Source organism: Dama dama, chromosome 8 (assembly GCF_033118175.1).
Source record: "Dama dama isolate Ldn47 chromosome 8, ASM3311817v1, whole genome shotgun sequence".
Classification (NCBI taxonomy): Eukaryota; Metazoa; Chordata; class Mammalia; order Artiodactyla; family Cervidae; genus Dama; species Dama dama.
The window spans coordinates 49,403,202-49,417,071 of record NC_083688.1 but is presented as its reverse complement, the minus strand read 5'-3'; positions in this window follow the sequence as shown (position 1 = coordinate 49,417,071).

Sequence of the window (13,870 nt, the reverse complement as noted above, 5' to 3'; positions counted from 1 at the left end):
GCAGATCGGCTCAGGCCCAGGGATGACTCATGCCCTACCATTCCCCTCAGCCAGTGACTGGTGCAGGGATCAAGTGAAAAAAAATAGAAAGCACTGCTTAGAGGCTTTGGGAAAGGTTTTCCTCCCTAATAAAAGGAACCCTGACATGACTGAGCAGCTAGATTAACCCTTCCTTCAACCCTGCCTCTGAAGTTCTTGTTTAGGGAGAGGATAGACTTCCTATTGTTTAAACCCTGTTGGATATGGTGAAAATTGCCAAGGAAAAGCATTCTTACTGGCCTTACTGGTTCTTGGTGGTAGGAACCTAAATTTACTTTCCACCTCTGGAAGAGAGCTACGAGTCACAGGCTATTAGCTCCTACATAAAAATAAGTACACATGCACAGTGAGCTGTGTGAATCAAGGCAACTGCAGTTGAATTTGCTCATCTGTAAAATGGGATTAGTAGCAGTAACAACTGCAGAGGTTTATGATGATTTAGTACAGATAAAGCTCTTAAAATAGAGCACAGAGACTCAATTTAAATGTCAAATGTTATTATTATGAAGATGAGACAAGAAAGATTGATCATCTTGGGTTAAATTAGGGCTACCAATTAGAAAAGATTACATCAGAGCCTGGTTACATAAAGGAGACAATAATTGCAGTTTAACAATGTCTTCATCATGCTTGTTCTCTCTAGAGTATACCGGTGACCTGACTGTGACAGCAGCTCTTGTCCCTTTCATCTCCAAGCTTGGTTCAGTTTACCTGCAGGGGAGGGCTGAAAGCTGTCCCTGAGATGGCCCTGCCCTGCCTGGCCGTGGAACTTGTGACTATGTTACCTTACATGACAAGAGTTCGACAATGTTTGTGTATCTGACTCAATGCTTCCACTTCCAAAATTCATTTCCAGGAAATAACACAAAATTCACCAACAAATTTACATCCAATAATATTTGTTTATATGGTAATTTTGTTAGCCAAGATAAGATACAATCTAAAATGCCTGGGAATCAAAATACAGTTAAATAAATTATGATGTGGGCTTTGCAGGTGGCGCTAGTGGTAAAGAACCTGCCTGCCAATGCAGGAGACATAAAAAGACCGGGGTTTGATCCCTGGGTCAGGAGGATCCCCTAGAAGAGGGCATGGTAACCTATTTTAGTTTTCTTGCCTGGGAGAATCCTATAAACAGAGGAGCCTCGTAGGCTACAGTTCAGGCCTCAGTCGTGTCTGACTCTTCGACCCCATGTCTTCCCTGTCCATCACCAACTCCTGGAGCTTGCTCAACATTCATGTCCATCAAGTCGGTGATGCCACCCAACCATCTCATCCTCTGTCATCCCCTTCTCCTCCCGCCTTCAGTCTTTCCCAGCATCAGGGTCTTTTCCAGAGTCAGTTCTTCTCCTCAGATGGCCAAAGTATTGGAGTTTCAGCTTCAACATCAGTCTTTCCAATGAATATTCAGGACTGATTTCCTTCAGGATGGACTGGTTAAATCTCCTTGCAGTCCAAGGGACTCTCAAGAGTCTTCTCCAACACCACAGTTCAAAATCATCCATTCTTCAGTGCTCAGCTTTCTTTATAGTCCAACTCTCACATCCATACACGACTACTGGAAAAACCACAGCTTTGACTAGACAGACCTTTGTCGGCAAAGTAATGCCTCTGGTTTTTAATATGCTGTCTAGGCTGGTCATAGCTTTTCTTCCAAGGAGCAAGCATCTTTTGATTTCATGGCGGCTACAGTACACAGAGTTGCAAAAAGTTGGATAGGAATGAACCAACTTAGCAGGCAGGCGCACATGCAACTGTGATACATCCACTGCAGAAGATGTTACTCTCTCTAAAATTTAAAACAAAATGACCAAGTTCTTAAATATACTGAGGAGTACAAGGTGGGCAGAAGGCAGAAGCAACATTGTGTTCGGCATTTTATCTTAACAACATTAAAAAGCATTTTTTAAAGACTGAAAGAAATATATCTCCTAATTCCATTAACAAAAGAAAGGTTAAGTAAGTTGTGGTATAGGGACATGATGGGCTTCCCTGGTGGCTCAGTGGTAAAGAATCTGCTTGTAGTGCAGGGGTCACAAGGGACGTAGGTTTGATCCCTGGGGCAGGAAAATCCTCTAGAAGAGGGCCTGGGGACCCATTCTCATCTGGAGAATCCCATGGAAAGAGGAGCCTGCTGGGCTACAATCCATAGTGTCGCAAAGAGACGGACACGACTAAAGTGACTTAGGGTGCACATAGGCACATGATAAAATATTTTAAAATTTTTAAATGAGTAGACTTGAGTCATATTAAGGCAACATAGATAGATCTTAATAAATATATCAAAATAAGCTAAACAAAATATTATATTATTTAGGCACAGGTAGGTATACATGTGCATGCTTGTGTGTGTGTGACACAACTAGGAAACAAGTGGTGATAAACACAAAAATGTGGGACAGTAGTTCTCTCTGGCAGCGAGGCATGGGGTTAGGAGGAATAGGGGAAATACAAACAGATAGAGGTCAGTTCCTGCCTGTAGTTCCTGACAGGGCACAGGGTCTTTTGCTATTCATTACATTATACAGTGATAAATAAACAAAATAAAAGAAGTCCTTGCCTGAGCCACTGACAACAGTGTGACACAACTGATAATTATGATTTATTCAATTGTCACATTTATTAGAAGATGAGGTTGTTGATGACTTTTTCCCTTTATACATTTCTACAATTTATAATTTCTATAATTAGCGTTATACTTAAAATTTAAAACAGTAAACAAATCTAGAAAGCCTATAGCTATAAAAATTCAAAAGATAAATTATACCTGAGTCTGGATGAGCTAGTATTTCCAAATTTAAGTCAGCCAGTTGAATCAAAAGTCCAGGTTTAATTGACACGAAACTACAAATAGTCAGTGGTTATATTACCTAGACCTGATTTTATTTTCTTAGTCCTGATGATCCAGATTCTTCTCTGAGAAAGTGACCACACTGGGGCCGAGCTGTGAAGATTTAAAAGTGCTATATTTTCTTATAATTAATTATAAGAGCTAATATCAATTATTAGTGTATGCCAAATACTGTGTCAAGTGCTTTTCACCCACAGTCAGATTTAATGCTCACACTAAACATATGATAGTTAGTAATATTGTCAAAATGCGACAGATGAGAAAACTGAGGCACAAAGAATATAGGTGCCTTGCCCAAGACCACAGAAGTGTAAGTCGCTCAGTCGTGTCCGACTCTTTGCTCCCCCATGGACTGCAGCCCGCCAGGCTCCTATGTCCATGTAATTCTCTAGGCAAGAACACTGGAGTGGGTGGCCATTCCCTTCGCTAGGGAATCTTCCCGACCCAGGGATCAAATCCAGGTCTCCTGCATTAGGCAGATTCTTCACTGTCTAAGCCACCAGGGAAGGCCCAACCAGTAAATAAGGGAGCTCAAAATTTGGACCCAGAGTTGCTATGAATCAAGCTTCCTCCTGAGCACAACTGAAAAATCTCACCACATGCTGATCTCAATAAATATGTGTCTATCAAAGTGGAAGTGTAATAAGTCTGAGAGAGGAGCCTATAGTTTGGTTCTCAGAACCACGTGTGAAAGCAGATGTACAGGCACGGCTCTCCAGGGCAGGGATCTGAAGATAGAAGTTGGTAAATTACAGACCCCAAGGATATCTAAAAGGAGCACTAGCTTGGCTCTGAGGCCATGACTACTTAGATTTATAGCCAGGTTTCATCACATATTAGTTTGTGACCTGAGAAAATTACTGGAATTCTCTGTGTTTCATTTCCTACAATTGTACAATTATAAAACATTAGTAACTACCTCACAGAGTCATTGTATGTGTTAAATGAGTTAATTTACGTAAGCACTTAGTACAATGCTTGGCACATAGTACTTCATGAAACATTAGCTATTATAATTCTGGTGTATATTTTCCCAGTGCATAATCTTTTCTCTCTCTCATTGTACATTCATCTGCTGCTGCTGCTAAGTGGCGTCAGTCGTGTCCGACTCTGTGCAACCCCATAGACGGAAGCCCACCAGGCTCCCCTGTCCCAGGCAAGAACATTGGAGTGGGTTGCCATTTCCTTTTCCAATGCATGAAAGTGAAAAGTGAAAGTGAAGTCGCTCAGTCATGTCCGACTCTTGGCGACCCCATGGACTGAAGCCTGCCAGGCTCCTCCGTCCAGGGGATTTTCCAGGCAAGAATACTGGAGTGGGGTGTACATTCATCAGTTGCTTTGAATTATCTGGGAAATGAGAGAAGGTATAAATAAATACAGAATGGAAAAAACAACCTTTATAATATTAATAAATTCACTTTTATGATGTTGACTGGAAGCTTAAAAATGCAGAAGCTGGTTTTCTTCAATAGTTGAAAGAACATAATTCTAGGACCAGGAGATGTGAGCTCAGGTCTTGGCTCTGTCAGTAATTATACAACCTTGGATAAGTCTCAACTCTATCAGCCATGGTCTTCTCATCTGACAGTGGAGGGGATGATGCCAGGATGGCCTGCCAGAATGCTTTATTCTGGGGCATTTTGGCAGGTTTGTGCTTTCGTTCCATGACCCACACTTGGTGAGCAACTGCCCTGTGCCAGACTAGGTGTTGGAGTTGGGACATGCAAAGCCTGGTACCTTGAGGAATTTATGGCTAAGGAGCTGCAAACCTGACTGAAGAGTGTGCATGTGTGTGAGCCTGCAGCACTGGGTAAGGGCTGAAAGCAGATATACCAATTCAAATGATGATTTCCAAATCCTAGAAAGCACACCAACAACACAAGAGGGAATAATACTGGCATTACCTTGCCTATTCAGAAACAGGTTTTTGTTTTTTGGTTTTGACCCAAAACATATGCACGATTCCATTGAACTTTCCACCTATAATTGCCACCACCTGAAGTATTTTTGTTTTGCATTTGTTTTGGATCCATTAAGATGCCACAAAACTATAACTCACTTTCCCAGGACAGAACATTTGTATTTGTTTGGCAGAAATTTTCCCACTGTCTCTGTTCAATTATTAAGTTGTTAGACAGAAAATAATGATATTACCACTCTTCATGCTTATCGCCCTTGACATTTTCCAAACAGAAACTTCATTCATTGGCTGAAATCCTGTTTAATACTACTCAACATCAAAGACATTTGGTACACCAATCTACTTGGAGAAAAGGATGTGGGTCTTTAATTCAGTTACAGATGGAACTGAATTTGATAGCCCCAGATTATTTGCCAATAACATTTTTGTAGCCACAAATAACTGTCAACTCAGCATTTTAGTTTTGAGTCAGGTCAGGAAAAGGTCTACTTTGGGTCTGATTAATCATTTTTTTGTACTTTTTTTTTTCAGATGTTCACGTAGTGCCCATGTGCATGGCCATCAGAGCAGAAAAGCCCACCAAGCTGACCAAAGCCATAGCTTGGTGTTGAATTTTAAGGTTTGACCCCCCAACCTATGCCTGTGGCATCTGCATAAAGGAAACAGACTCTCCCAAAATAAAAATCTGAAGATTTTTTTGTTAACCTATCACCACAATATTTGATGTTCCTTAGACTGGGCCAAATTTTCTTAAATATTGCTTCTCAAAATGTAATAAAAATAGAAATACAAGTGGCTGATAAACCATGAAAAGTTGCCTGGCCTCATAATGATAAAATATGAAAATTAAAATATAATATTTCTATAATATTGGTAATCTCTTGAAAACTGAAAATACTCAATGTTGGCAAGGATAGAGTAATAGGCACTCTCACTTAGCTGTTGGACCTTAAAATATTAGTTCAGCTTTCCAAGAAGGGAAAAAATCCCAATATTCTATGTATTCTTTTACTTTAAAATTCTACTTTTAAGAAATTATATTCAAAGGAAATAATGAATGTACACAAAGATTTGCCTACAAGAATAATTGCTATATTGTTTTCAATAATGAAGTTAAAAAAATTAAATATCCAAAAATAGGAGATTGGTTAAATAAAAGATGCTATATCCATATAATAATATAGAATATAATCATTAAATATATTTTGTGGCAATAATACATTTGTGATTTATTAAGTAAAGCAATTATCATCATTGTAGTGGTTATACCTAAAAGAGGGATCTAATTATTTTTCATTATTTTTCAATTTTTGTTTTTCTGTATTTTCTAAGGTGAATGCATTTACCACTTTAATAAAAATTATAAATTATAATGTAATTTTTTATTAAAAAGTATATAAACTATAATGCAAGACTTCTTAAATATGGATAAAGTTCTAAATGGTATTAAAGCAAATAGATACTAGTATTCACCCTTAAATCTCTGTGATAGTAACTTTATTAAAATTTATATTTTACTAGTTTATATCAATTCAATCTCAAGTAATTTAGAATGTAATATTTGTTGAAGACACTGCAAACATATAGACATTTTGTATAATATAGTAGTTTTGCACTATTTCAGTGGACAAAGAGCTGAGATTTGCAAACTTGCACTCCTATCAGTGGGAAGCACGTGGAAATAATAGGAAGAGCTGACAGATGTAGGTACTTTTGTAACTGAGTCCAAAATAATAGGGGTAGAAAGCCAACGCTCTTTGGTATAAAGGGTGGATGCACTAAATTCCTGTCACTGCCCCTCACTGGCTGCATAACCTTGGCCGACTCACTAACTCCAGGAAAACAGGAATAACAATATCTATTCCTTCCAGTGATTATGAGATTTAAAAGAGAGAAGGAGTGACAAAAATAGAATTTGAAATACACATGGCAAAACAAGTAAACTTAGCTATAATTCCCACCCATTGGTCCATCATCTGGTTGGTGTGTCTGGAGCCAGAGGAGGACGTCAAATAGCAAAGTCAGTCAGCAGCCGCCCATGTTGTTCTGCTCATGTTCCCCAGGGAATAAGGAGTGCAGTCCTTGGGAAGGAATTGAGATTGGAAATACCCTTGCATTCCTACTTTGTGTGTGTGTGTCTTAATGGAATCCTTTTGTTAAAAAAAAAGAAAAAAGCAGTGGAAGAAGCGACCATATTTAATATTCACCACATTTAATATTGCCAAGCCTTGGGAAACAATATACTCACTGCTTTGTGACCCAGATCCCAGCAGGCGATAGGCTTCAAGGGATCCTCTTTGAATTCTATAATTCTTCTCTTTTCTTTAAGATTGTTTAAATGCTACCAAACTCTTAAGTCCATGGACAGATGGAGGTCACTGAGTAAATTGGTAAATGTTGCAAAAGCCAGGAGATGAGTGCCTCAATACAAGGAAGGGCCTGATTTATTTATTCGAAGCCTAAGCATGAGGAACAGTGACCACATTATGTGGTAAAATAATTAACCTGGTAAAAACAATGATCACTTACAGTAAAAATGTAAGAAAAGTTGACTTAATCCAGGAAGATGTTGGTAAATTTACTGATGCTTTTTGTCAAATCAGTAATTGAAAACTCTAGCTCCATGTTCCCTAGACTAATAAAACCCCTCAGTCCTGAGCAGGTCAGGGGAAAAAAAATGTTTGCCTCCTGGAAAAGACAAAGTTAATTTTTTTCAGATTTTAAAGAGAGATATAATTTAGAAAAGGGATAATCACAAGCAACATTTTCTGCTGAGAACAAAAACCAAAGCAAAAAAATATTTATGGACATTCCCAAGAAACCACTATGGCAAATCTCACTGGAACTTTAATTCATGTGGAGGCTTTGAAACCTCAGCACACAGCAGGAAATGAAAGGGCATTTGAAAACTAAAGGACAACACCAGCTTCTCTATCCATACCTCTACAAATTGCAAAGAAGGTCCTTATTTTTAGCAAAATTGCTATCACATTGACAAAGAACAGTTTTGGAGATGTGTCCACAGTTTGGTGCCAACAGTACTCTGTTGCTACAAATCTAGACCCACCAGAATATTCTTTCAAAAGTAGTTTTGCCTTAAAATACATTCACATGTAGAGCAGGGAATGAGAACTGTCATGTAAAATGAAAAGTGGGGGCCTGAGAACAAGAGAAATATGCTGGAGAGCTCAAGAAGTATACAGGGAAGCAAAGTTCTTTTTTAGCTCCCAGAGAATTCCTCAGCAATTAGTGGTTTGTCTTGAAATGATAGCAGTTGCAAGAACTGCGGCCAGAGACCCATGGCCTGACTACATCATGGGAATATCCCTGGCCTCTGAGACGAAAGAAACTGCATAGAGTTATGGAGGCACAAAATATGTTTTTCAAAGCTTGAGAGGCATCTCTAATATATGAAGCAAACAAACCAAAAAAAAAAAAAAGCAAAGAAAAATAGTCCTTGATCAGGATTTAACAGACATTTCAAGGTGGTGGAATGTGTTAACACTGTAAACTATTGTTTATGAACAAGGAAATGTTTCAGTGTACCAAGCTATCCTCCAAGAAGTATCTTAAAGTCTTGGAAGAATAAAGTCCAAGATAAATGGTTGTGGGATTTTGTCGCTAAGATTAACTTCCTGGCATTACTCAAAAAGATATATAATAAAGTGTCATGAAGAACTTCCAAAATCATCAGAGTTTAAGGACAATATGTTATTTTAGTTTTACATTTTTGCTGAAGCAGCTTTGCCCCCTCCCCTATCAAATACCTGATTATAAAAGAAATGCATGCTTATTGTAGATAACCAGGAAGCATGAAGAAATATCATCTATCACTACACCACCCATGTGCCAATATGATTAGTATACTGGCAACTTTTTCTTGACTTTTTCCTATATGTTTATTTTTAACGTAGTTGAGATTACACTGTGTGTGTATGCATGTGCATGTCTTTTCACATAATGTATCATAGAATTATCCAAGGTCATGGAGAACACATCACAATTGTCATTTTGCTTAACTGTTTCCTGTTATTGTATATTTTGCACATTCTTTAGTACATTTGTACACTCAAAGTGTTCTGTTATTTCAAGTAATGAGCTTTCATTGCTTCAAACATGAAAGTATTATACATTATATTTATTTGCATACATATGTATCTGTCTCAGTTTTGGTGCTGACACAAAATATTTATCTTATATTTATTTTCTTTGATGTAGTTCCTCAGAAATTAAGGAGACTCATTTGAATCTTGATTATGTAGAAAACTAAAAATCAATAGTTAATGATAAATATAGCCCAATTTTTAAATGGGCACAAGATTTAAATAGACATTTCTTCAAAGAAGATACACCAATGGCTAGTAAGCACACAACAAGATGCTCATCATTAAAGAAGTGCAAATCTAAACCATAAGAGATTTAACTTTATATTTACTAGGATGTCAATTATCAAAAAGGCAGTAACAAGTATAGGGAAGGATATGGAGAAACTGGAACGCACATACGGCTGGTGGGAATGTAAATTGATATAGTCACTTTGGAAAACACGGTGGCTCCTCAAGAGGTTAAGCATAGAGTTACCACATGACCCAGCATTTCTACTCCTAGTTATATACTCAAGAGAAATGAAAATATATATCCACACAAAAGCTTTGAAAATATATATCCACACAAAAACTTGTATTAGCAACATCATTCTTAACAGCCAAAAAGTAAAAATGTAAATGTTCAATAACTGATGAATGGGTAAGCAAAATGTGATATATCCATACAGAAGAATATTAGTCAGCAATAAAAAGGAATGCAGTGCTGATATATATGACCATATGGATGAACCTTGAAAATGTGATCCTAAGTGAGAGAAGCTAGTCACAAAAGATCATTTTTTTATTCCATTTATATGAAATATATAGCCCAGGCAAACATAGAGAGACATAAAGTAGTTGAGCAGTTGCCAAAGCTGAGAAGTTTGGGTTTTCTTTGTGGGGAGATGAAAATATTCTGGAATTAGACAATGGTGATGGTTGATATATTTTAATAAATATATGAAAAATCATTGAATTGCACACTTTAATAGGTGAACCATTTGGTATGAAAACTATGTTTCAATAAAGCTGTTATTTAAAAAGAGTACTCAGCACATTGTGGAAAATGTTCAGACATTGGCTCATTTTTCATAATTTAAATGTACCAGTAAGGACCCACCATATTTTTGGCAAAAGAGTTTGCCTGACTGCAAAGCACTCTTCGGTATCAAATTTCTTTAAACGTGTTTGAAATGTTCTTACAGTCACAGGAGATAATTACTACAGTCTCTAGTCAAGTTTCAGATGGTTCACTCATAGATCCCTGCCTTTTTAAGAACAGAGTTTAGACTATGCTTCCTGAGTGAACGTAAAGAGTTATTTTTGAGAGAAATTAATCTAATTCACAGGCTTTTACTATAATTCAAAGTAAATGTGAGCTTCCTTATCCAGGAACTGGAAAAAGATTTATTTACATTTGCAATCATTTTGACAAAAACTCTATCAATCTCACATATAGAGGTTATTTCCATTTCTAACCATTCTAAGAATAAATGTAGTCTAGCCAGTTTAATTTAGACAGCCTTTGTTTGTTGTTTAACTTTCACAGGCATTTTAGACAACCCACAAATGACACCTATTCCTACAATCACACAGTGGGGCTGGGGTAGGGGAGCGACTGTAAATATTTCTGTGGTTATTTTTCAGAAAATACAGTTTGCCACTAGGGATGACTTTTAAAGCTTATATTAGTTATTTTCACTTTTGCATGAATATATTCCTTTCTGAGATGCAATTTTCATAAGAGGGAGGAAACCTGAGTATAAAGCCTTAAAGGAATTGGGAGGGGGAGCATAAAGAAGGAAATAAGGTGCTTACAGAAGTAGAGACAGGTTTACCTACCACCACTCTGGCAGGGCAACACATAAACACCTAAGTGTCTTATGCTCCTATCTCTGCTGATAGAAATGGTGGGTATGCTACTAAAAAACAAACAAACAAAAAAACCACCTCTCTGAAAACATTCCATTCTTCATCCAATCAGTTCTCTTCATCCTATATTACCTCTCTCCCGCTCCCAAACCATGTCCTACTGAAGCCGAGACTTCACTGCAGGTTAATATGAGTCTAATATGGAGAGCTGCGTTGTGGAAGGCGCCGACGGGCGTTGTTCAAGGTCACCGGCCCTCCCCAAGTTGCTTTCCTCATTCAGTCAGCTATGCAGGGACAGCAGCTTGGCTTCACGGCCAGCCACGACACTGACCCAAACCGAGCAACCATTCCAAAGCCAAACTCCTTTTCCTCTCAAACACGCTCCTCCTCCGCTGTCACCTCCACTACTAACTGGTCACCGCTGAAGCGGGGACGGCATTGCTGATCCTGCTCACAGGGCCGCGGTCTCTCGAATCTCACCGCGCGCACTGCTGGGCCCAGGAAAGGCAAGGTGCGCGCCACGAGGCTGGGAGACTCCAGGACGAGGAGCTGCAGACAGGTTTATTTTCTCCCGGCGAACACAGCAGCCGTAGCCACAGCCATGATCTAACCTCACATACCTCTCTCTGCACGCTCCAGGCCTTCAGATGCTGCTTCACAGGCGCACCACGCGAAGCTGCCGGTGACCGCGCGAGTACCTCGAGGCTGCGCATGCGCAGTGAGACACGTGACCGCAGCTGTTACATAACCATTCTTCACAAAAGGCGGGGCGAGAGAGCCTGACCGCGCCTTCTCGGCGAGTTGGTTCTTTCCCTACAGTTACTCAGAAGAAAAACCTGAAAATCATCCTTTATGTGTTCCATCATCTTATACGGCTAAGTAATTAGGAACTCTAGCAGTTCTAAACCTCAAATCTCACTCAAATTTGTCCATTTCTCTCAGCTCCCTCAGTCACCACCATTTCTTACTAGGATGACTCAAATAATTCTCCCAAGTAGGTCTCTGCTTTCAAATTTACCTCCTTTTAATAGTCTCCATACAGTGTCCAAACAACAAAAAACACAAATTAAGATTATGTGAAACTGGAACGTCCCTAGTGTTCCAGTGGCTAAGGCTCTGTGTTCCCAACGCGGGGGGCCAGGGTTTGATCCCGGTTCAGGGAACTAGAATCCCACAAGCCTAAACTAAAAGACCCCGCATCAGCAACTAAGACCCGGTGCAGCCAAATACATGTTTTTAAAAAGATTATGTGAAACTCTCATTTAAAACTGACATCTCATGACCTTCAAGTAAAAGGCCCGCCCCAGCCGCTGCCCTCCTCTCCCGCCACTTGTCTGACCTCTCTCTGGAGATTTTTTGGTCCTTTCAGTGAATCTGGCATTTTGTGCCTCAGGCCTCCTTCTGCCTGAAGGCCGTATTCTTATGAAGTCTATCTAAGAAGCAGCGTTTAGGACTTCTCTAGTGGTCCAGCAGCTAAGATCCTGTGCCCCCACTGTAGCAGCCCGGGTTCAGTCCCTCATCAGAGAACTAGGTTCCGCACGCATGCTCCGACTATAGATCCCATTTGCTGCGGCACAAATAAATAATTAACTAGTCTTTCCTACTTAGCAAGCACTACATAAATACTATGACTAAGATGATTCAGTCCTAATTTCAATTGACTTTATGATATATTTTCAGTTTTTAATCAAGCATGGGTAAATTAAAATTTAATCTATTTTCTTTCTTTTTTTTTTTAAATCTATTTTCTTAAATGATGCAGATTCTAATCACTTTCTCCTGTTTTTTAAAAAATTTAATACTGGAAAATTTAATTCCAATCTGGTGTGATAGGGCAAAGAAGGCATTTGAACCCAGGTGGACTTGAGCTCAAATCCCCACATGTGATAATTAAGTAACTGAAAAATTGCTTAACCTGAGACTTAGTTTGAGGAAATCTACAAAGTGAAAGAAATACAATCATCCCTCAGTATCTGTGAAAGATTGATTCCAGGAGAATTGAGAATAGTAAAATCTGCAGATGGCTTAGTCCCCTATAAAAAATATATTTGCATATAACAAACCTATGCACAGCCTTCAATGTACTTTAAATCATAAGTATAAGATTTCTTATAAGACTGAATACAAGTGTCACAACACAAATTTTGCTTTTGGAAAATTCCTGGAATTTTTTTCAAATATTTTCCATCTGCTGTTGGTTGTATCCATGGATGCAGAACCAGTGTATAACAGAGGGCCAACTGTATTCAATTTGCAGAGTTGTTGTAAAGATTAAATGAAACAGCATGAATAAAAGGGTCAAATATAATTCTCAACTCATTGTGTGCCCTTCGGTCAGTCAGTCAATTCACTCAGTCTTGTCCGACTTTGTACGACCCCATGGACTGCACAGCACACCAGGCCTGCCTATCCATCACCAACTCCCAGAGCTGACTCAAACTCATGTCCATTGAGTTGGTGATGCCATCCAGCCATCTCATCCTCTATTGTCCCCGTCTCCTCCCACCCTCAATCCCTCCCAGCATCAGGGTCTTTTCCAATGAGTCAGCTCTTCGCATCAGGTGGTCAAAGTATTGGAGTTTCAGCTTCAGCATCAGTCCTTCCAATGAACACCCAGGACTTATCTCCTTTAGGATGGACTGGTTAGATCTCCTTGCAGTCCAAGGGACTCTCAAGAGTCTTCTCCAACACCACAGTTCAAAAGCATCAATTCTTCAGCACTCAGCTTTCTTTATAGTCCAAATCTCACACCCATGCATGACTACTGGAAAAACCATAGCTTTGCTAGATGGACCTTTGTTGACAAAGTAATGTCTCTGCTTTTTAATATGCTATCTCGGTTGGCCATAACTTTTCTCCCAAGGACCAAGCGTCTTTTAATTTCATGGCTGCAGTTACCATCTGCAGTGATTTTGGAGCCCCCAAAAATAAAGTCTGTCATTGTTTCCACTGTTTCCCCATCTATTTGCCATGAAGTGATGGGACCAGATGCCATGATCTTAGTTTTCTGAATGTTGAGTTGTAAGCCAATTTTTTCACACTCCTCTTTCATCAAGAGGCACTTTAGTTCTTCTTCACTTTCTGCTATAAGGGTGGTGTCAT